Source organism: Bison bison, unplaced genomic scaffold, assembly GCF_000754665.1.
Source record: "Bison bison bison isolate TAMUID 2011002044 unplaced genomic scaffold, Bison_UMD1.0 scf7180017864312, whole genome shotgun sequence".
Lineage (NCBI taxonomy): Eukaryota > Metazoa > Chordata > Mammalia > Artiodactyla > Bovidae > Bison > Bison bison.
The window spans coordinates 1,231,047-1,254,642 of NW_011494884.1; positions in this window are offsets into that span (position 1 = coordinate 1,231,047).

The window sequence follows — 23,596 nt, forward strand, 5'->3', positions numbered from 1 at the left end:
GAAAACTGACCTTTTCTAGTCCTGTCGCCACTGCTGAGTTTTCCAAATTTGCTGGCATATTGAGTGCAACACTCTCACGGCATCATCTTTAAGGATTTGAAATAGCTCAACTGGAATTCCATCACCTCCTCTAGCTTTGTTCATAGTGATGCATTCTGAGGCCCACTTGACTTCACATTCCAGGATGTCTGGCTCTAGGTCAGTGATCACACCATCGTGATTATCTGGTTCGTGAAGATCTTTTTTTGTACAGTTCTTCTGTGTATTCTTGCCACCTCTTCTTAATATCTTCTGCTTCTGTTAGGTTCATACCATTTCTGTCCTTTATCAAGCCCATCTTTGCATTAAATGTTCCCTTGGTATCTCTAATTTTCTTGAAGAGATCTCTAGTCTTTCCCATTCTTTGTTTTCCTCTATTTCTTTGCATTGATTGTTGAGGAAGGCTCTCTTATCTCTTCTTGCTATTCTTTGGAACTCTGCATTCAGATGCTTATATCTTTCCTTTTCTCCTTTGCTTTATTGAACCAGGAATACATGCCTACATATATCTACACACTTCTTTGTGTTATGTTAAATTTTTATGTTTTTCATGATTCCATTTTTTTAAATATTTACATGATGATTTTGTGTCTGTGTACATAAGGGATATTGTCCTCTAGTTTTCTTATCATGTGATTCAAGATTGCCAGAAAAATATCAACAACCTCAGATATGCAGATGATACCACTCCAATGGCAGAAAGTGATATCGTGACTCTGGTATCAGGGTGGAAGTGCAGGCCTCTAAAGCTTGTTGCTAAGTGTTTTCCAGAAGGGACTGTGCACAATTGATATCTTTTCTTTAAATGGTTGGGTTTTTTCCTTAGTTGAAGTCTACTTTGATATAAATATAGGTTCTCTAGCTTTCATTTCAGAGAAGGCACGGGTGACCCACTACAGTCCTCTTGCCTGGAAACTCCCATGGACAGAGGAGCCTGGTAGGCTGCAGTCCATGGGGTCACTAAGAGTCAGACACGACTGAGCAACTTCACTTTCACTTTTCACTTTCATGCATTGGACAAGGAAATGACAACCCACTCCAGTGTTCTTGCCTGGAGAATCCCGGGGATGGAGGAGCCTGGTGGGCTGCTGTCTATGGGGTCGCACAGAGTCGGACACAACTGATGTGACTTAGCAGAAGCAGCAGCAGCTTTCATTTGATTAACATTGCACAGTATGTCTTTTTATAATTTTAATTTATCTTGCCCAGAATGATGTATTTAAAATGGGTTTCTTATAGACAGCATGTAGGTTACTGTGTATGTTTGGGTTTTGTTTTTACTTTTTGTAATATTCTGACAATTGACTAGTGTGTCTAGACCAGGGTTTCTCAAGTTTTGGTTTCTTTCTATAACAGGACAGATGTTAAGTAATTTTCATTTTGGGCCACAGGGTTTCTGCTGCAGCTCTTCCATTCTTCAGTTTCAGCACAAAAGCACCACAGACAATACACAGATAATGGTAAAATCTCTATTCCAATAAACCTATATTTACAAAAGCAGGTGGCAAACTGAATTTGGCCTGTTTGGCCTGAACCCTGTTTTAGACTGTTTATAGTTAACATAATTATTGATGTTTGAATTATGTCTAATTATTTATTATCTTTTTATGTTTGCTGCCTCTGTTCTTAATTCCTCTCTGTCCCTTTTCTGACTTCCTTTTATAACATTTTTTTTTTATTTTTTAATATAAATTTATTTATTTTAATTGGAGGTTAATTACTTTCTATTTCAATTTATCTGTTGATTTTTTAATATATCCCTTGTATAATCCATGTGTGTGTATGTGCGTGTCCTGGGGGTTAAAATTCATATACTTTAACTTTGCACAATCCACCTGACACTGATACTTTATGATTTCACATGGAACACAGGGATGGTAGTATCTGGGTCACCTTATCTTCCACACTATGGAACAGGTACCCTACATTACACCTACATTCCTTATAAACCCCGTCAGACAGTGATACACTCGCTGTCAAGCATCCTTGCTGGAAGCAGGACATGTGCACTGGGTGACGGAAACAGGGATGAGCAGGCCATTAGTGGAGGCTCCATGTCCTTCTGGGTAGGATGGGCTCTGGGTGAGGTTTTCTGTGGCTCCAGGTGTCGAAGGCTCCAGGTTCCCCTCGTGCCTTTGTCTGGCACCCCCCAGACTGGGCTTCCCCGTGTGCTCCTCTACAGAGCCACTGCGTCCTGTAGCTCTTTCAGCCATAATCATGGTTATTGCACCAGTGCCAAGTGGTTGTATACCTAGGGGAGGAAAGTGGTCCACAACCATATGATGAAATCTCTCTATTGGTGGCTGAGCCCTGGGCCATGACCTCCCCACATGCTTCTCCAGAGGGATCAATTCTTCTCCCCCTTCATGTCAGACAGGGTTGCAGTGGGGCAACCCCTCCTCCAGGCTGGGACAGTCTTCAGGACTGAGCTCTGGCACACTCCCACTTGGAGGCAGCCTTTGCTCCAGAGAAGACTCTGGGCACCTTCACAGGGACTGCTCTCCCCTTCCTCTGCCTTGGCCACAGGGATCTTCCTTGGGTCTTCCCGGAGAGAACCTGGTGGGGCTCCTGGAGGTAAAACTAGAACGGTGTGGGCGTCCCCTGACACTGTGGCCAATAGAAGCTTCTGGCCCTCACACGAGTCCTCACACAGGCTCAGTCATACATCAGTGTCATCAAAGTGTTCCTGCCAGCTCACCTCCCCAGCTGCTCCTGCTCCAGGTGAGTAGATCCTGGCCCGACCCTCTACATCCTTTGTCTCTCCAGATTTTGACGTGGTGGTTTGTCTGCTCCTCATGTCTCAGTGCCTCCAAGCAAAGTTAATTTTAGTTTGTTCAGTTTTTCCTGGTTTTATGGATGAAAGTGAACTCTCCAAAGCTCTGTAATGTCAGAGCTGAAATGAGGAGTTTCATGTTTTAAAGAATGAAGAGAGAAAAGCAGCCGATTCTAAGGACCCAGATACTCACCATTTCTGCTGCTCCTCCCTCCCTTGTGAAGTCATGAGTCTCCTCTGGTCTCTTTCTCTGCTCCTGGGGAGCTGCCTTAAGTTTCTTTCCCAGCAGGTCGGCTGGCAACACGTCTGGTGTCCTGCTTCTGAGAATGTCTCAGCATCACCTTTATCGATGGATGTTTTCACTGGAGGTAGGACTCTGGTGAACTCCACTTTTTTGAGCCTTGAAATCACTGGCTGTTCTGCTATCAGCTAATTTTATGCTTTCTGATGAAAACTGTGAAGACATTCTACACAATGACACACACAGAGGGGAAGAGCGATTGGAATGACTTCACAGTTATTTCAAGGTTATTCTTGTGTTTGCTTTCAGCAGTTTGATTCTGATATATGTAAGCATGACTTTCTCTGAATTTGTCCTATTTGGGGCTCACTTGGTTGCTTGAATGTGTTGCTTTTTGTTTTGGCAAATTCGTGACACGTTAGCAATTATTTTCTCACCACACTCTTCCTCTCTTTCTGGAATTCTAATGGCGTAAATGCTGAGCTTTTGTTTGTATTTGTCCCACAGGTCTCTGAGTCTCTGTTCAGGTTTTTCAGAATTATTCTCCTGGTTTTTCAGAATGGATAGTTTTTATTAATCTGTTATCAGTAGCATTTTCCTCTGTAAACTCCATTCTGCCTTTGGGACCAGACAGTATTTTGTCTTTTGGTTATTGTATTCTTCCGCTCTAAATTTTCATTTGTTGCTTTTTATCTTGTATTTCTCATCTGAATCTCTTTCTTCCCATTTGTTTAAAGAGTGCTCATATTTCTTCCTGGAGCATAGCTATAACAGTTGTTTTAAGGGTTTGTCTGATAATTCCAACAATGGTGTCACCTGGGGCTGGAATCTCTCAACTGTAATTTCCACTTGCAACATACTGAGATGGTTCTGCTTTCTTGATGGCATAGTATTTCAGGTTGCATCCTGAATAGTAAATATTACATTATGTGACTCTGGATGTTGTTTAAATTCTTTGGGGAAGGTTTGTTTTACTGGACAGTTGACCTGGATAGGTAGATACAGCAAGCCCTGCCTTCATTGCATGGGCTGTGGTTCAACTCAGCTCCAAAGTCTCTGAAGTGCTGGAGTAGACACACACCCAGGGAGGAAGATGCCAGCGAACTGGGGGCAGCGTGCCAATTAGTGTCAAAGGACACATGGTTGGGTCAGGTGAGCCCAGCACTTGCTCACAAATGCCCATATGCTTCCCTTTTTTTGTCTCCCACTTCTCTTGCTCTCTCCCTGACATTTTATGACTCTCAGGATCCCCCTTTTTCCTTTCTCCCTCCCCACCAACAGTGTTCTGGCTAAGGTAACTGGTGCTTTCGTTTCCTTGTTCTGTGGGTAAAGTGAAACCCATTTCAGGGCCGGGGGCGGGGGACAGTGTGCTAAGGGCAAAAGTGCAACCCAGGGACACTAATTACATCTCTGTGTGTGACACCAAAGCCCCCGGGAATCCTGAAGGACCGAAGAGGGAGATGACTTCAGGACAGCATCAGTAAACACTCTCAGAATAAGATGCTTGTGCAGATCTGCATGATTTGTGTGCACTGGTCTCTGCAGTGTGTCAAGTGATGGGGTAGGTCATGAAATGTCATTTACAACACGGACCCATTTAGGCATAAATGAGGTTAAATGTAGTATGTGCATTATATGTATGCCTTAGTTTAGAGAAAATTCTAAAAATGGAAAAGATACAGCATTAATGCTAAAGGTGATTTGCCTGATGATAGAATGTGGATGATTGAACTCTCTTTTCTTTGAGGCTCTGGGTTTTCTGATCTCCTCTCCCTGCCATCAACATGCATCACTCACACAGCTAAACAGATGGGAAGCTTTTAAAATTTGGCTTTGTTTGCTGGCATCTTCCTCCCTGGGTGCATGTCTGGGTGAGAAGGGCCCCTGAATCTTCCCATCTTTGTGAAATGCACGTACATTATCTCTCACTAGCAGAGCAGAGATCACAAAAATCCAATCAAAACATCAGTTAGACGGGACACAGACATCCAAGCACAAGGAGAATCTCAGAAAGTGTCGAGTCTTGTCTGTGCACTAGCTTTAATGTCTCATGTTTTCATCCATGACTAAAATGATCTAAGAGTGAACAATCCCCAGCTAATTTATACTTGCCTTCAGAATACATTAATTCCTTTTTAATTAATGATTTTATCCCAGGAGAATTAATGTTTAGAAAATGTCTGCCTTGGGCAATTATTACAGCAGCTGGTTCTCAGTGCCGATGGAGGGGGTGGGGAAGAGCAGAGGGGTGTGCTGGGGGCTCTAGGAGGAGGCAGGAGGGTGTACAGATCCAAAGACCCTTCCTCCCCCTCCCTCCATCTACAGAACAGCCCACATGCCTGGTCCACCTAGGTAATCCCTGAGCCCCAGGTGACAGGACAGGGCTCAGCAAGTGACATCTTCATGGGGTTAAAAGAGAAATCTAGTCAGAGCTCATGAAATCTAATGTAATGATTTATTCTCATCATTGGAAGGGAAACTCCGGGTTTAGGCAGGGCTTGGAGGAAATTCTTCTTCATGATAAATTAAATAGACCACTTGTATTTCTCCATTATTCACACGGCTCCATGGAAACCTCCTCTCAGCATCTTGCTCCAGTTAACAGGGGCACTTTCAGGAGGTGTCAGGTCTGCCCCTCGCTTTCCCTCCTCCCCACCACCAGCTCAGGATGGCTGCCACCAGAGTGGGTGGTTCTGCATTCTGCGATTTTGTGAGATCGTGGCCATTTCTTTGTTGGGTCCCCTTCGCCCGCTCCACGGCCTCTTGATGATGGTATAATGGAATTTAAAGCAAACACTGGGATCTTCCTGCCCAAAGCATAATGAATAGACACATGCAACCAAAATGTATGACCATCATATTGTAATTCGGTGACCGCTGTTCATATGCGTGAGATTTTACATAAAGGATGTAATTATATTTTCATTGTGTTCAATAAAAGAGAAAAGTGATACCAGCTCAAGATCATTGCCTTTAATCACATGAAATGTTATTTCCTTCTGAAATTCTTAGGGAACATCCGGCTGGGAAGCTGCCGGTGTCACAACCCCCGTGTATGAGGCAGAAAATCCACCCTGGAGTGGGTGGGTGAGAAGCGTGCTCACTCGCTTTGGAGCAAGGTTGATGGACACCCCTCAGGGTCTCAGTCCCCACCCTCTGCCAGCCTCTTCCAGCGCTCAAACCCCATACTGTGTGTGGAGTGCTGGCCTGCTATTGTTCGTTAATCCAGCACCAACTTCCAAAAGTGCGTTAAACAGAAAAAGCTGAAATCTCACAGAAGACAGAATTTCTGACTCGAGGGGTCTGGCCTTGATCCAGCTGTGGACAGGAAGGGAAGGTGTGGACATGTCCCCAGCTAGAGTTAGTTTAGTCCCTCAATCATGCTGACTCTTTGCGACCTCATGGACTACAGCACACCATACTTCCCTGTCCTTCACCATCTCCTAGAGTTTGCTCAGACTCATGTCCATTGAGTTGATAAGGCCATCCAACCATCTCATTCCCTGTTGCCCCCTTCTCCTCTTGCCCTCAATCTTTCCCAGCATCAGGGTCTTTTCCAATGAGTCAGTTTTTGCCATCAGGTGGCCAAAGTTTTGAAACTTCAGCTTCAGCATCAGTCCTTCCAATGAATATTCAGGGTTAATTTCCTTTAGAATTTACTGGTTTGATCTCCTGGCAGGTCATGGGATTCTCAAGAGTCTTCAACAACACAGTGCAAAAGCATCAATTCTTTGGCGCTCAGCCTCCTTTATGGTCCAACTCTCACATCCATACATGACTACTGGAAAACCAAAGCTTTGACTACACTGACCTTTATCGGCAAAGTGATGTCTTTGCTTTTTAAAATGCTATCCAAGTTTGTCATAGCTTTCCTTCCAAGGAGCAAGCATCTTTTAATTTCATGGCTGCAGTTACCATCTGCAGTGATTTTGGAGCCCAAGAAAATAAAGTCTGTCACTGTTTCCATTTTCTTCCCCTTCTATTTGCCATGAAGTGAGGGGACCGGATGCTAGCGTTAGGACTTGGGATAAATCAGGAGCCAGTGGGAGGGAGTGATTCCTGACTTGGGGTCTGAACCCTGGACCCCCTGGACAGACATGGTAACAAGATCCCAGGTCCACTCAGGAATCTCCACCAGGGGCATGGGGGAGCCGGAAAGCAGAGGGGCAGAGGGGCAGCGGGGGCTCCTCCTGAGAAGAACCCTGCTGGAAAACCCAGCCCCTGCCATGTTCCAAGCACATGGGGGTTCGCGGGCAGCATCTGAGTATAATTATAAGTCGTTAGAGAAGATTACATGGAATTTTAACCAGGTAATTCAAGCAATTATACTAAATTGGGGTTGTTTGTCCTAATATTACCAAGGGGAAGAACACGTGTCATTAACTCTCTTAGAATCTCTCCTCCCCAGGACCAAGCAGAACACCAGCAACTGGGGATAAACTTTACCATGTGAAATCCTCATCTCCTCCCATAGGATGGTCTCATGATCCCCTAGATAGACCCCTGCTCACACCTCAAACCCACAAAGTTCATGATCCCCTACAAACAGCTTCTGCAGAGTGAATAAAATGTCATATTTTAATGACATAATTACCTATCTTGATTATGTAATTAGTAAAAACACCATAATTATACACTTAGAACCTGAAATCATTTATTACAGAGGCCCCATTTTGCCATTTGAACCATAATTTGTAACAGCAAACCTTGTAAAAATCCTGTGCAACATGCAAAAAAGGCAGTTTTAAAGGATGGAGACAGATGCCCTCAGCAAGCTGGGTACCAACAATTTCTTCAGTCATCAAAAAGAAGTTTGGAGCCCTGGTGAGAACTTCAAATTATAAAAGTCAGCAAACTAAATACATAGAAAGTAGTTTTGAAATACACTCCACACACAGCTAATTTGTTACTGTTTCAATATCACTCACTCTCTAAAAGATTGTAAAACCCTCAAGGGTTCTTCAAAGACAAGGGTTGGGATTTTTTCTAAATATTTAGAAACAGTTGTGAGCATGAGTGTGCATGTGTGTGTTTGTGTGTGTGTAACTCTTTTGGTTAAAGGTACTTTACATGAATGAAATTAAAAGATGCTTGGTCCTTGGAAGGAAATCTATAGCAAACCTAGACAGCATATTAAAAAGCAGAGACATCACTTTGCCCACAAAGGTCCCCACAGTCAAAGCTATGGTTTTTCTAGTAGTCATGTACAAATGTGAGAGTTGGACCATAAAGAAGGCTGAAAGCCAAAGAATTGATTATTTCAAAGTGTGGTGCTAAAGAAGACTCTTGAGAGTCCCATGAACTGTGAGATCAAACCAGTCAGTCCTAAAGGAAATCAACCCTTGACATTGATTGGAAGGACTGGTGCTGAAGCTGAAGCTCCAATACTTTGACCATATGATGCAAAGAGATGACTCATTGGAAAATACCCTGATGCTTGGAAAGATTGAGGGCAGGAAGAGAAGAGGGGGACAGAAGATGAGATGGTTGGATGGCATCATCCACTCAGTAGACATGAGTCTGAACAAACTCCAGTAGATGGTGAAGAACAGGGAAGCCTGGAGTGCTGCAGTCAATAGGGTCACAGAGTTGGATATAACTTAATGACTGAGCAATAATAACAGCATGAATGTCGTGTACATGATTACATCATTTAATAGTCATCTCTTGGGAGACAGGATGTGAATTTGGAAATACCTCTCCAGAAGGAAGCTCTGCTTCAGAAGCAGATTTAAAATCCTTATGGTTCAGCTCTGTGAGTTGAGGTGCTGGGGAATCAGAGGTGACAAATATTTAAAGGATGAAAAGGTGGGACATCCCTGGCAGTCCAATGGTTAAGACTCTACACTTCTGTTGCTGGAGGCACAGGTTCAGTTCCTACTGGGGGAAATAAGATCCTGCATGCTGTATAGTGTGGCCAAATAAAGTGTCTTGGTCACACTTATAAACAAAATTTGTTGATGTATGGCAAAACCAATACAATATTGTAAAGTAATTAACCTCCAATTAAAATAAATAAATTTATATTTTTTAAAAAAAGAAAAAAAAAGAATGAAAAGGTAAATCCCTCTTATTGAGAAAAGTCTGGAGAGAGGAGAAGACTGAAGGGTGGGGATGGGGTAGGATCCTGCCTGGGGGATCCGCTGCCTCTGAGTCAGGGTCTCACAAACCTTGCTGTCCTGATCTCGCCTTGTTCTGGGGAGGGTCTCTCTCTCCTCAGCTCCAACAGGCTGGGCAGTGCCTACTCAGTCCTCCTGCTAACTCTTCCCCACCCAGATGGTCAGTACCTCCCCCACCCCAGACATCTCTACGTGGAGAGAGCCCCTGACTCACAGCAGCTGGGGCCCTTCTGCCTGGGGCTGCCAGCTGCTGTGGGATGTCACTGTGCTCTCACTGCTGACATACATTCCCCAATCTCTGCTTCCAAGAAAGACAAGGACCTCTTGTCCTTGGTGATGGAGATGCCTGCTCCATCCTGTTTTAAAAAAGGTCTGTTCTCATGCCCCAGAGCTGGCTCTCCAGTGACGTCCTACTCAGACGCAGATGGTCACTGTGAAGAAGAGAGATCCTCACTGCCTCACCTGAGTGCCTGGATCCAGCCACGCCTGAAGGCAATACCTGGTACTTTCTGTGAAGTGGGCCAATGGACTCCCCTTACCTTTTTTAAAGCTAATTAGAAATTGATTCTGTCACCGACAGAGTTCTAATTGGTAACCTATTTCTGTCCCTCCCACCCCAACTTCACTCTTCTGAGCCTGAGAAATACTGGGACAGAGCAACAAGTGTGCTGTAGAAAGGTGGTCTCTGAGCACTGAGGTCATCATAGCTCCTTCCACCACATCAAGGGACTGATAGCTTTGGGAAGACCATTTCCACCAAAGCTTTCATAGCATCCTTCTGCCCACTGTGCCCACAACCTGGAGACCCTCCCCCAGGACTTCTGCTCCACTCCAAGGAGCCCCCAGGCTGCCACTTGACACATCCCCCAGGCCTCTCCTGCCTGCATCCTTTCCCCATGCCCTCCCTAAGCCCCCATCTATCTGCTGTCTGTGTTCAGCTCAACTCCAGGTCTCTCTGATACTGGAACCACCCTCCTCCCCAGCTGCACTTGGTCCCTTGAAGGCAGGAGCTCCCTTACACATTCTTGGTTTCTTGGCTCCTGGCAGAGCCCTGGGGTCCCTGATAAAAGCTCATCAGCAATAACCACTCACCCACCACCATAAATGCACAGATAACTGCAGAATTATTGACAGTTCGGGAGCAAGAGAGAGGTTGGGAATTCCTGTTCTCATCCTTGTGGTGTGGAATGCATCACTACAGGGTTCTAATTAGGCTTATACTGCAAGCAAAGTCACACTTCAAAACATAATAATAATAATTCTACTACAGGAGGAAAGAGACAGATTTTCATGTAAAGTTTCCACCCTGTGCTTTCCTGGAAGGATATCAAAGGCTTTTAGAGCTTGTTGTTCTAACTGGAAGAGTCCCAGATAGGAGAGCTGGAGGACAGGGATGGTTTCCTGTATGGCACTCCTGAAATCTGGTCTCCGAGCATCCCACCCTGGCTTCAGGGAAGGAGAGTGGGAGGGGACCTGGTTACAGGTGTGTGTGTGGAGGGGGTGGGCAGAGTCCTGGGGGCCAGGAGGCTGCAGTGACCTGGTAGGGACAGCATCAGGTAGGGGAGGGACCTACAGACATTCCCGCCGCCCATACCGAGACACCATGCAGAAAGACACCCTCAGGGCAGTGCCACCACCTGCCCCTCCCTGCCCAGAAGATGAAAGGCAGATTCAGTCAACCCTGGGCACATTCCAGAACCTTCTAGAATGTTCTGCCCTCAGTGTCTTCAGTCATGACAGCCAGCCACACACAGGGCTACACCAGAAGAAAATCACCAGAGGCAGCAGCACCAAGGCTCTGTCTGTTCATTTATTCTTTGGAATTGTTTAGCTGCACACCAGACTTGTTTTTCAGGGGACTGGAATAGAGCTGACAATACGATAGTTGATTACATGACCATTAACAGCCAATCCTTTATTCCTACTCTGGTTTTTCACCAGGATTTATTTTTACATCTAGCAAAAAGTACCTGGCTTAATTTTTTTTTCTGGGATTCTGAGATTTTACTTAATTGATTATTGCAACTGACCTCCAGCCCCCATATCTGTTGAGAAACGTACACGCTCAGAGCCCAAAAAAGCAGCATTTCTTTACCTGAATTTTTATTTTTCATTTTTCTAAAAGTTAACAAGTTTTAAGGGGCCTTTGACCTAAACTATTTATCTTTTATGACAAATAGTTTGGGAACATAGTACCTGAACTTTAAAGGTTACAGGAGTAAAGCCAAGGCTCACTTTTCACCTTCACTCACTGGCTGTGTTCCTAGGGCAGGAGCTGAATGTCTCAGTGTCCTGTCTGTAAACAAGGCAGTGATAAACCTGCCTCACTGGGGTCCTGCAGGTCGAGTGGGTCTTGCATGGAAGGCACTCAGATGGTACCAGCCCGCGAAAGCCCCAGCACACGGGGCATCCCCCGAGGAGCTGCCAGGCCAGATGAGAGCATCTCTGGTTCCCGGGGCTGAGGTGAGATGCACCTGCCAGGGCTGAGGCTGCAATGATTCGAGGTGGAGCTCGTTCCCTGCTGGCCCTTCTGAGGCTGAATGACCGCATTCTCACCAAAACCACATTTAATTCATAAGAATTCAAATGTATGCATTTTTCCAGAAAAAAAAAAAGGTAATTCAAAATGAGCTGTAAAATTAAATTTACACATGTACTATTTATGGTACACTGTTCATTTCACTGACTTTTGCATTCTGAATGCATTTGCATCTATTCTATACGCACTTTGCAAAGCCGTGGGCATTGGGTTTCATGGGTGATTCCAGAGATTTGTAAAGGCAGTTTTGCCCCAGCACTCTCTTTGCCAGGATACAGCCCACGTGGTGTACAAATCCAGCATATAAGGAAGGAGACATTTGTGTCTCCGTAGGAGCATGAAGATACACACAAGACTCCCAAGCAGCTCTCCCTCCCTCACCCTGGGGGGCAGCGTCCCCACCAGCTCCTGATTCCCCAACACGTGCCCTCATCTTAGTTTCTTCCCAAATGCACGTGTCTGAACTCACACGACTTGACTGGGTGTGTGATGGTCTCATGCTACACAGCGAGGCCTCTGAAGTTGTCCAGGTGGGAGAGGGGCACCTGGTGAGAGTGGACCAGGCTGGGGTGGCTCAGACCTCCTAATGGGATGGGGAGGTGGAAAAGGGTGAGGGGACGACCCCTCCAGGCCCATCACTCCCCCCGCTGTCCAGGACTGAAGGAGCATAACCTATGGATAACTCCCTCCATCCTCTGTCTTCTGTGGACCACACACTTCCTGCCATCAGCTCCATGTCCCCCACTTCCCCAGCAGCCCCCAGGCTCTTCAGCAAGAGAAGTGTCTGCTTTCACACTCACCAGGATGGAGTCCCCCTTGAGCTGCTGGCCCCAAGTGCAGTGCGGGGTTCCTTACAGTATGAGCACCTCTGTAGTGTTGCTCTGGCTTTGGCCCCTAATTGTTTCCTGGCCCCCTGAGCTGGCCCAGCCCCTCTGTCTATTCCTTTCTCACTCATAAGCGCCTCTCTGTGTAGCCAGGGCTGGCTCCCTGCAGGAACCTCTCAGAGTGACACAAGGGCTGTGTGGATGGTCCAGCCAGATCCAGATCCTCTCCCAGCTCTAAGATCCCACTAACTCACTACCCAGTCCCCCAGCAAGTATTTAATGAGCACCTACCATGTGCAAGGCAGCAGGGAAGGGTGGTCCCTGAGCACAAGGACCTGAGTCTAGAGGGCAGAGTACTGACCAGAGGTCACCTTGTAAGCTGTGCTGGGTATGGTGGAGGAGGGGACAGCCCAGGAAATGTGACCCCAGGGACACAGGGCAGGGAACGCTTCCCTGGGGAGGGAGGCTGGAGCTGAGCGGGGGAGAGGTGAGGAGGGCTGACCAGAGCAGTAGGGCAGTCTTGAAAGCAGAGTGGCAGGAGGTCAGGGCCCAAGGGGGAGAGACAGGGTGACCTGGGGACAGACAAGGTCCAGGGAGGCCAGACCACAGCCTGTGCTGGAGAGGGTGCGGAGGTACATCCCAGAGTGGGGGATGTACTCTGGTGGGGGCAGCTTCAAGGGCCCTGGCAGCCTTAGTATGGAGGTCTCCTGCTGACAAAGACCCTTGCCCATCCTGCCCTGCTCTGTAAAGGGGTCTGGGGTCTGTGAACACGCTCCCCTGAGCAGCACCCTGCCAGCTCCTGACCACAGATGCTCTGGTGGGGATCCGAGGTGGGAAGGGCCTTTGAAAGAAGAGGTGTCCCTCCAGCTAACCTTGCTGTCTGCAGAGCCCCCTCTTCAGCAGTCCAGACCTGGCTGGAACCCCACCCTCATGATCCTATTGTTCTCCAGGGGGTCCTTCCAAGGCAGGAGAACAGTGTGCTCCTGGGGCCTGCTCTCTGCTGTCCCCCTGTCCCAGGACGTGTGCAGAGCTGGTCCTGCAGTGGCCATCATCTGCCATCACTCACAGTCTGCTCCTCCAGCCTGAGTCACCCCCTCTGCCCTCCCAGCTCTGCACCTCATGTGTGACCAACTCTCCACTTTTCTGTCTAGATCCTGCCTTTACCACATTTGAGGTTCAGTGAGATGGGAAACCACTGAAGGGATTAAGTGAGGCGATAACTTGATTCAATTCAGTCTTTAAGAAACAAATCACCAGTCCAGGTTCGAGGCAGGATACAGGATGCTTGGGGCTGGTGCACTGGGTTGACCCAGAGGGAAGGTATGGGGAGGGAGGTGGGAGGGGGGATTCAGGATTGGGAACACGTGTATACCTGTGGCAGATTCATGTTGATGTATGGCAAAACCAATACAAGATTGTAAAGTAATTAGCCTCTAATTAAAATAAATAAATTTAAATTTAAAAAACTAATTATAAACTATAAAAAAAAAAAAGACTCCAGCCACTGAGCAGAGACTGGGGTGGGGAAGTAGGGCAGTTAGGAGATTGCAGGTAACCTGACGAAGGTGCCATGCCTTGGGAGGGTAGCAGGGCAGAAGGATGAAGAGGACACATTCCACAGAGGTTAGGACATGACACTCAGAGCCCTAGGAGATGAATCCCGTCAGGCTGGTGGTACAGAAGGAGAGCCTGAGGTTCAGAGGCACCATCACTCCCTCAGCATCGCCCACCCCGGAAACCCAGAGATGGAAGCAGCCTTCGGTCCACACTGGTGCCCTACACCCTCTCTCAAGGACACCTCTGCAGATGGTAACTCATCATTATGACGCTAAACTCTTACTATTTGAGGCAAAACTGAAGCAAAGTGAGAAATCCAGAAAAAAATTGCTGACACCACTGGCCCGGGGTCAACCACCATCCACAATTTTTAGTTTTCACAGAATTGTCTCTGTGCACAGAATGCCGATGCTCGAATGTTGAGGAAGGTTTCCCTGCACGAAGGTCTGAGCAGGGGTGGGGGGTTGGGGAGGGAGCTCTGGGGACCCCGATCCCTGCAGGTGTCTCCCCAGGACGGTGGACAGGAGGGCCTTGCTCTTGCTGGGGTTCCATACGTGTGGGCGGGAGACAGGACAGCCGGCAAAGTGGAAAGGGGGCAAATGCCCAGGGTCCCAAAGCTGCGCACCGCCCACCTCCGCAGGGTCTAGGTTTGCACCAGGGACGGGGCTTGGTCCTCCACTCATACTTGCTGACCGGAGGCTGTGGGAGCTCTGGACTGCACCCCACCGAAGAAAAGCCATCACACCCACTGCCAGACCATGTGCACTCAAGGCAGCTGTGCTGTGGGCAAAGGGGGGAAGGCCCAGGTGGGAGGATGAGGGCGGGGCCAGCATAGGGGCGGGGCCAATGTTGGGGCTGGGCCAGGCCAGAGGAGCGGGGCCAGGTCAGAAGTCCAGAAAGGTGGGACCCCCTCTTTTCTTTTGCAGAATGAAGTGGCACCCCACTCCAGTATTCTTGCCTGGAGAATCCCATGGATGGAGGGGCCTGGTCGGCTGCAGTCCACGGGATTGCTAAGAGTCGGACACAACTGAGCGATTTCACTTTCACTTTCTTTCCACTCTTCTTTTGTGCTGATTCGGGATAGACAGAATGATGTCCACCTCCAAGGGCCTCCATGGGTCTCACAGCCCCTCTTTCACTGCTTCCATCTTCACTCTCTTTCTTGGACCACAGGACAAACGGGGTGAACTAATCACACTGCACAGATTTCATGTCATTTGTCTGCATGTGGGTTCCATCTGGTTTTATTATTTCTTTATTCCCCTTTAGTCCATTCCTCTCCTGCCCTTAGGAAATCATGAAACTGTGTTTACTAGTAAATGTTTTATTTTTATGACATTTTTATCTTGTTTATTTGAGTGTATTTATTGAGACTCTTTCCTAAGATTTCATTTTTAGGAAAATCTTGAGTCGTGTTTAATGACCATTTGTTTATTTGAATGTGGTCTTGTAAAATGCCCATTGCTGTTTTCTGGGCATATATTTAAACATACACCGATGGCATTCTGTTGTGTGTTTCTTTCTGTTTATGACACTTTTTATTTTTACAAAGAATTGTGTTTTGAACAGATGCTCATGTTGCTAAGTGCACAATGACTCCATTGTTTTCCGCAACTGCATCATGCTCCGGGGCCACGTTTTCCCCCCACATTCCCAGGAAGCCTCCAACTCCTGGCCCCACACACACACTCAGAGAAAATCCTCTTACCTGTCCCTTGTCACATGCGGACCCGTGTCAGCATCTTCCCAGGCAAGTGCTTGGGGGTGCAGGCGGGGGACATCTGGTCATAGAGTTTTCCTGTATTCGGTCTGACTAAACAGTGCCAGGTTTCTTTCCAGGGTGGCTGCTCCAGCTACCCTCCCGCCTGCTGGGCACGGGTGTCCCTGTGTCTCCGTCTCCCTGGCAACACTGGCAGTTGCCAGCTTCCTAATCGCTGCCAGACTATTAGGTATAAACGGATATCACATTGCAGGGTTCATTTGCATGTCCCTCATGTCCAACAATTTGGAGTATCTTGGCATATTCTTGTTAGTATTTTGAAGTTTCAATCGCTGATGATTATCTAATATTTTCATGCCCATTTATGGGAATTCTCTTTCCCTCATTGATTTACAAAATTATGGTGTGTGTCCTAGATGTTGACTGTTTGCCAGTCTCAAACATTACAAACATATTCTCCCACCTGTCAGTGGTCCATTAATTTTGTCCATGATTTCCTTCATGAACAGACATCCTTACATGACTGTAATAAAATTAATCATTTTAATGATCTGCCTCATACTTTTAAATTTTGATTAAAATACAATTCCCAGTCACATGTTCACTAACATCCTATATATTCTGCTATCTTATTTCCTTTCTTATTTTATTTCCTTTCCTATTTAGGTTTGCGATCCACCCAGATCCACTTTTGTTGCTGGTATTGGGCAAGGATCCAGTCTTACTCCTCCATTTACTCCCCTGTTAATTCCCACCACCAGCTGCACACAAACCATCCTCTGGACCTCTTTGTGGGGCCAATTTCATCATTTCTTTAGAGCTGGCCTGTGAACATGTCACTCAGCTTGTTGGGTCTGCTGCAATATTGTAGCATTTGTTGATTGTGCCCTCTTAGGGGGAAGCCAACCAGAACCACACAGAATAACGAAACATCACCATCAAGGACACAAATGTGCAGCGGGCACCCAGCTGTACCCTGCTGGAGGGCATGCCATGAGGTCCAAGAGGCCAGGCAGACCTGGGTCCCAGGAGCAGATGCTCTGGTGAGGACTTGGGGATGAGCGATGTGGTCAGAGCCTCTCTCCAGGGAGCTGATGAGGGACCGGGAGCCAGGCCAGGAGGGGATGAAGCCAAGCAAGGTGTGGTATCCACATGGCTCTCAGTCTGTAGCCTCAGTGTATTGGTACCGGAGCATGGCATGTCACCATGTCTCAGGATTGTCCTGAATGCGGTCTCGGGAGCTGAGTCAGACCTCACATCTGTCAACTGTCATTTGTTAAGGGCAGGATCGTGATGCTCAGTGTATTACAGCTGCCTCTGTGGAGTGAGGTGGGAGAACATAAGAGCATTTGTCAGTTTCCTGTGGCATAGATTATTTTTCCCCATGACTCATTTTTTTAAGCTACCACCCGGCTTATAGAATCCCTGAAAATTTAAGATGCAAAAGTCAGCTCTCACAAGCTGGGATCTGCTGGCCCCAGGCCATTCCACCCCCTGTGCTGTGGGCATATCTGGCTGAGCAACCCAAGGCTGGTCAGTATCCCAAGAGTAGTACAGGGGCAGCTGGAGCAAGGGGAGAACACAGAGCTGAGAGGGTGCTGGGGTAGAGGGGCCCCAGGGGACCAAGTGGAGCCCCAGTTCCCCCTGGCTGTGTACCCTTAGGCTTCTCAGGGTGCTGGGGTGCTCACACCAGGTGCTTGTTTTTTCATTTGTATTTTGTTGAGGTGACATTGGTTTGCATGAATGCATGCTCAGTGACTCAATCAAGTCACTTTGTGACTGACTCTTTGTGACCCCATGGACTGTAGCCCTCCAGGCTCCTCTGTCCATGGGATTCTCCAAACAAGAATACTGGAGAGGGTTGCCATTTCCTTCTCCAAAGGATCTTCCTGACCCAGGGATAGAACCAGATCTCCTGCATTGCAGATGGATCCTTTACTGCTGACCCACAGGAGAATAGTCATATAAGCTTCAAGTGTAAAAGTTTATTTTTCTACTTCTGTGTACCCTCCAGCATGCTCACCCCTAAAATTTTAGTTTCCATGTTCAACATACCCTTGATCACTTTCATCCTTCCCACTCCAACCCTTTCCCTTCTGGGAACCACTATCCTGTTCTCTGTATCCATGTGTTTGTTTTGGTTTGGTTTGGCTTGTTCATTTATTTTGTTTTGATTGTTTGTTTTTTAAATTCCACATATGAGTGAAACCATGGGGTATTTGTCTTTCTCCATCTGACTTATCTCACTTAGCATAATACCCTCAAGTTCCAGCCATGTTATCACAAATGGCAAGGTTTCGTCTTTTTCATGGCTGAGTAGTATTCCATTGTGTGTATTTGTGTGTGTGTGTGTATATACCACATTGTTCTTAAGCAGTCTTTCTGGATGTATCTCCTCACACAAGGGAAACCAGGGGAACAAAAGCAAAATTTAAAACAATGAGACTACATTAAGCTAAAAAGGAAGCCATCAGCAAAACAAAACAAAAAGAAAAAAAAACCTGCCACATGAGAGAAACTATTTGCAAATCATATATCCTATAAGGGGTTAATATCCAAAATATATAAATAACTCACCTAACTCAACAACAACAAAACATCCAATGAAAAAAACGGGCAGAGATCTGAATGACATTTTTCACACCAGCTTCTGAGAACAGTGTGTTAGCTGTTTGGGGGTTTTGTGAGCCAGCTCTTAAACTGCTGACAAGTTGAAATCAGCTGTGTTGGGAGTATTTTACACCATGGAACACAGCAACCTCCAAGAGACAGTTTGTTTTACAGGAGAGCTCGTGGCTGTGTTCCTCCTAGCACATCATTTTCTGAACCCTTCTTTCTGAACCTCAGTTTCCTTTTCTGTAAATGGAGAAGAGCATTGGCCCCTGCCCTGGGGAACTGAGGGTTTGAATGGGAATATAGTATACAATAAAACTCCTAGCTGGGTTCCTGAATGCTGCTTGTGTGCACTGAGGTGACTGCCCCAACACATCATGGCAGGGGAATGTATCAGCCATAGCCCCTTCCAGGAGAGAGGTGAAGAGTCAGTCAGTCCATACTTACAAGTGCTGAGCTGGGGTTAAACCCTGACCTCTCTGGATCGAAAGCAGCCTCGTAAACTCCCCCGCTCAGCTGCTGAGACCCAGATGCGAGACGGGCAGGTGCCCCTGCAGTGCCTGCACCCGTGTTCAGAGGAGGGGAAGGGGAAGGTGGCTCACACCCTGTCCAAAGGTCCGCTGCTACTCAGCACTGCCCACGGCAGCCGGCTTGTCTTCCTGGAGCTGCCCTCTGGTAGGCAGGCAAGGATGGGAGAGAAATGAGTGACCCGGCTGTGCCTCCGGCTTCCAGGGATCCAGCCATACTGCAGCCCTAAGCCCACCCAGTACCCCTACTCAACCTGTTCTCCCCACAGCCCACAGGGTTCTGCACACTTGCCAACCAGAGACGCTGTGTTGGAAGGGACCCCTGGCTAGAGGAGCTATAGATCTCATTAGAGAGACCTCTTCTTTGGAGGGGAAACACACACACACAGAGGTCAGGGCCCAAAGTACACGTCTAAACATGCAGCTGACACTGCAGAGGGACTTCCCAGGGACACACCAGGTCACTCCAGGTAGAAGTGTCAAATTTAGCAAACAAAATCCAGGATGCCAATTAAATTTCAATTTCAGATAAATAACAAGTAATTTTACTCTCAATGTGCCCCATGCCATGTGGTCTAAACACAGTGGGGGGTCTACTAGGAGGAGGATGGGCACATGGATGGGGCACCCCTGTGATACTCCCCTCAGCCCCTGAACACAGCCCACCTGGGTGGGTGGAGTGACCACAGTGACAGGAACACCAGAAGAATAAGCACCTTAGATGCTCTGTGAAAACTTTCTCCTACTGCACATGTTTCCCTGGAAGGTTCTCTGTGAGTGGAGAACAAAGCGTTGTCTGTAGTTAAGGGGTGGATGTGGCAGAGAAATGATGTTTTCAGTGTGGATGGACGGTTCTTGGGTGCCTGTCTGTGCAGAGAAGAAGCCAGCAGAGGGGAGGCAGGTGGAGGTGAGGAAGCGCAGGTCTCTGCAGGGCAGGAGGGAGGAGGCGGGAGGGCTGAGCAGTTGGTCCACAATCACCCGTGGGAACCTGTCACCTCATCAGACACACGATGGGCTTTGGGCATTAGATGGAGCCACAGCCAAGCTTCCTGTGCTGTGCTAAGTCACTTTAGTCTTGTCTGACTCTTTGCAACCCTATGGACTATAGCCCATTCAGCCTCCTCTGTCCATGGGATTCTCCAGGTAAGAATACTAAAGTGAGTTCCCATTTCCTTCTCCAGGGGATCTTCCTGACCCAGGGATCGAACCCCCATCTCTTACGTCTCCTATGGGGTTCTTTACCACTAGTGCCACCTGGGAAGCCCTGCCCAGCTTCCTAAATTTCCCTAAATTGAGTTTTGCTGGCTCCCTTTTCTAGAGGATTAGTGAAGAAAACATTGTATTTTTCAGAGCATCTCAAATCTCCCTTCCTCCAGTTGAGATAAAGAGTGAAAGAAGGAAGGAGCCACCGGCTGCAGATTTGACAAGTTTAATGAAAGTCTTAAGTTCAGAGTGATCCATCACCCAAGATCTCAGCTGCCCAAACTTCAAGGAGAAACAGCCCTTAGCCCTGTGGATCAGAACCGTCCTTCAGATGAAAAGGAACCTACACTTGACAGCATTCACTCACTTGATAGACTTCTTTCCAGAACTCTCCTCTTGGTAATAAAATGGTCTCTAGGGAACCTTTTATGCTCTTGGTGGTGGAATTACCTTGGCTGTTTTCAAAGGTGCTGAAGACTATGTGGCAGGCACATAAATGCCCCAGTGAGCCATTTCGCCGAGGTTCATCTTGGACATCTATGCACCTGCCATGGTGTTTTCAATCTTCAAGGGCTCCTCGGTCCCCATGGAGGTCAAGGGGTGCCAGAACCTCAGGGATCTGTGTTCCACAGATGAGCAGAAAGTACATGCGGCACCACGGAGCGTGCAGTAAACACACGAAGTGATTTCTGCTGCAGCAGCTCTGCAGGAGCAAAGCACGAGGGTCAGAATTCCCGAGGTGAGCCACATGCTGTGCTTCAAGCAGGGAGCTCTGCACCTCATCCGCAGGCATCAGCCACACTGAGTCCCAGCACGACGGCCCACAGGCTGCATTCTGCTCTCTCTGGCTCCTGCCCCTGCCCAGTGTCCTCACTGCCTGCAAGATCGTAGACCTACCCGCAGGCTGCTGTGAACTTGCAAGACCCTGGGGGAGCAGAGGAGGCGGGCTGAGGCTGGCAGAGGGCTCTGGGAGATGGCTGTTGTTATCTGCTTTCCCTCCATTGGGTATCAGCATGGGGTTCTGCTTGGAGTCCTCACCTTCCTCTTTAGACGAAATTTTTTTTTATTGAAGTATAGTTGATTTACAGATTTGTGGTAGCTTCTGGTGTACAGCAAATTGATTCCATTATATATATTGTCTTTCATAGGCAAGAATACTTGAGTGGATTGCCATTCCCATCTCCAAGGGATCTTCCAAGCCCAGGGACTGAACTGGGGTCTCCTGCATTGCAAGCAAACTCTTGACCATCTGAGTCACCAGGGAAGCCCTATGTATTATATATATATAATATTCCATTATAGGTTGCTATACTTGCTATACAGTAGGACTTTGTTGTTTATCTGTCTCATATGTAGTAATTTTAACCCAAACTCCTAATTTATCCCTCCTTCCCCACCTCCCCTTTTGGCAACCATAGTTTATTTTCTATGTCTGTGAGTCTGTTTTGTAAATAATTCATTTGTAACCTGTTTTAGATCCACATGTAAGTGATCTCACGTGGTATTTGTCCTCTCTGTGTGACTTACTTAGTATGACAGTCTCTAGGTCCATCCATGTCGCTGCACATGGCACTATCCCATTCTTTTTAATGGCTGAGTAGCGTTCCATGGTATACATGTATATGGGCTTCCCTAGTAGCTCAGACAGGGAAGAATCTGCCTGCAGTACAGGAGACCCAAGTTTGATCCGTGGATCAGAAAGATCCTCTGGAGAAGGGAATGGCGACCCACTCCACTATTTTTGCCTGGAGAATCCCATGGACAGAGGAGCCTGGTGGGCTATGCACCATATTTTATTTATCCATTCATCCATCAGTGGACATTTAGGTTGTTTCCATGTTTTATCTATTGTAAATAGTGCTGGTATGAGCAATGGGTACATGTATCTTTTCTAACTGGAGTTTTCTCTGGATATATGCCCAGGAGTGGGATTGCAGGATCATATGGCAACTCTATTTTTAGATTTTTAAGGAACCTCCATACTGTTTTCCATAGTGGGTGCACCAGTTTACATTCCCATCAACAGTGTAGAAGGACTCCCTTTTCTCCATACCCTCTCCAGCATTTATTGTAGACTTTTTAATGATGTCTATTCTGAGTAGTGGGAGGTGATGCCTCACTGTAGTTTTGATTTGCATTTCTCTAATGATTAGCCGGGAGGACCCCATGCCCGAAGGGCAGCGGCAAGAGGAGTTACCCCACGTCCGAGGTCAGGGGCAGCAGCAGAGAATGCCAGGCTGCGACAGCGCAAGAACAGATGAGAAGAGCTACCCAAGTCCGAGGTCAGGGGCGGAGGCCGAGAGGAGCTACCCTGAGTCCGAGGTCAGGGAGAGCGGCCGGGAGGAGCAACCCCACGTCAAAGGAACCGTGGCTGCATGGGCACAGGAGGGCCTAGAGGAGCTATCCCACGTTTAAGGTCAGGAAGGGCGGCAGTGAGGAGATACCCCTTGTCCAAGGTAAGGAACAGTGGCTGCACTTTGCTGGAGCAGCCGTGAAGAGATACCCCACGCCCAAGGTAAGAGAAACCCAAGTAAGACGGTAGGTGTTGCAAGAGGGCATCAGAGGCCAAACACACTGAAACCATACTCATAGAAAACTAGTCAATCTAATCACACTCGGACCACAGCCTTGTCTAACTCAATGAAACTAAGCCATGCCCGTGGGGCAACCCAGGACGGGCGGGTCATGGTGGAGAGATCTGACAGAATGTGGTCCACTGAGAAGGGAATGGCAAACCACTTCAGTATTCTTGCCTGAGAACCCATGAACAGTATGAAAAGGCAAAATGATAGGATACTGAAAGAGAAACTCCCCAGGTCAGTAGGTGCCCAATATGCTACTGGAGATCAGTGGAGAAATAACTCCAGAAAGAATGAAGGGATGGAGCCAAAGCAAAAACAATACCCAGCTGTGGATGTGACTGGTGATAGACAAGGTCCGATGCTGTAAAGAGCAATATTGCATAGGAACCTGGAATATCAGGTCCATGAATCAAAGCAAATTGGTAGTGGTCAAACAAGAGATGGCAAGAGTGAATGTCGACATTCTAGGAATCAGCGAACTAAACTGGACTGGAATGGGTGAATTTAACTCAGAAGACCATTATATCTACTACTGTGGGCGGGAATCCCTCAGAAGAAATGGAGTAGCCATCATGGTCAACAAAAGAGTCTGAAATGCAGTACTTGGATGCAATCTCAAAAACGACAGAATGATCTTTGTTCATTTCCAAGGCAAACCATTCAATATCACAGTAATCCAAGTCTATGCCCCAACCAGTAACGCTGAAGAAGCTGAAGTTGAATGGTTCTATGAAGACCTACAAGACCTTTTAGAACCAACACCCAAAAAAGATGTCCTTTTCATTATAAGGGACTGGAATGCAAAAGTAGGAAGTCAAGAAACACCTGGAGTAACAGGCAAGTTTGGCCTTGGAATACG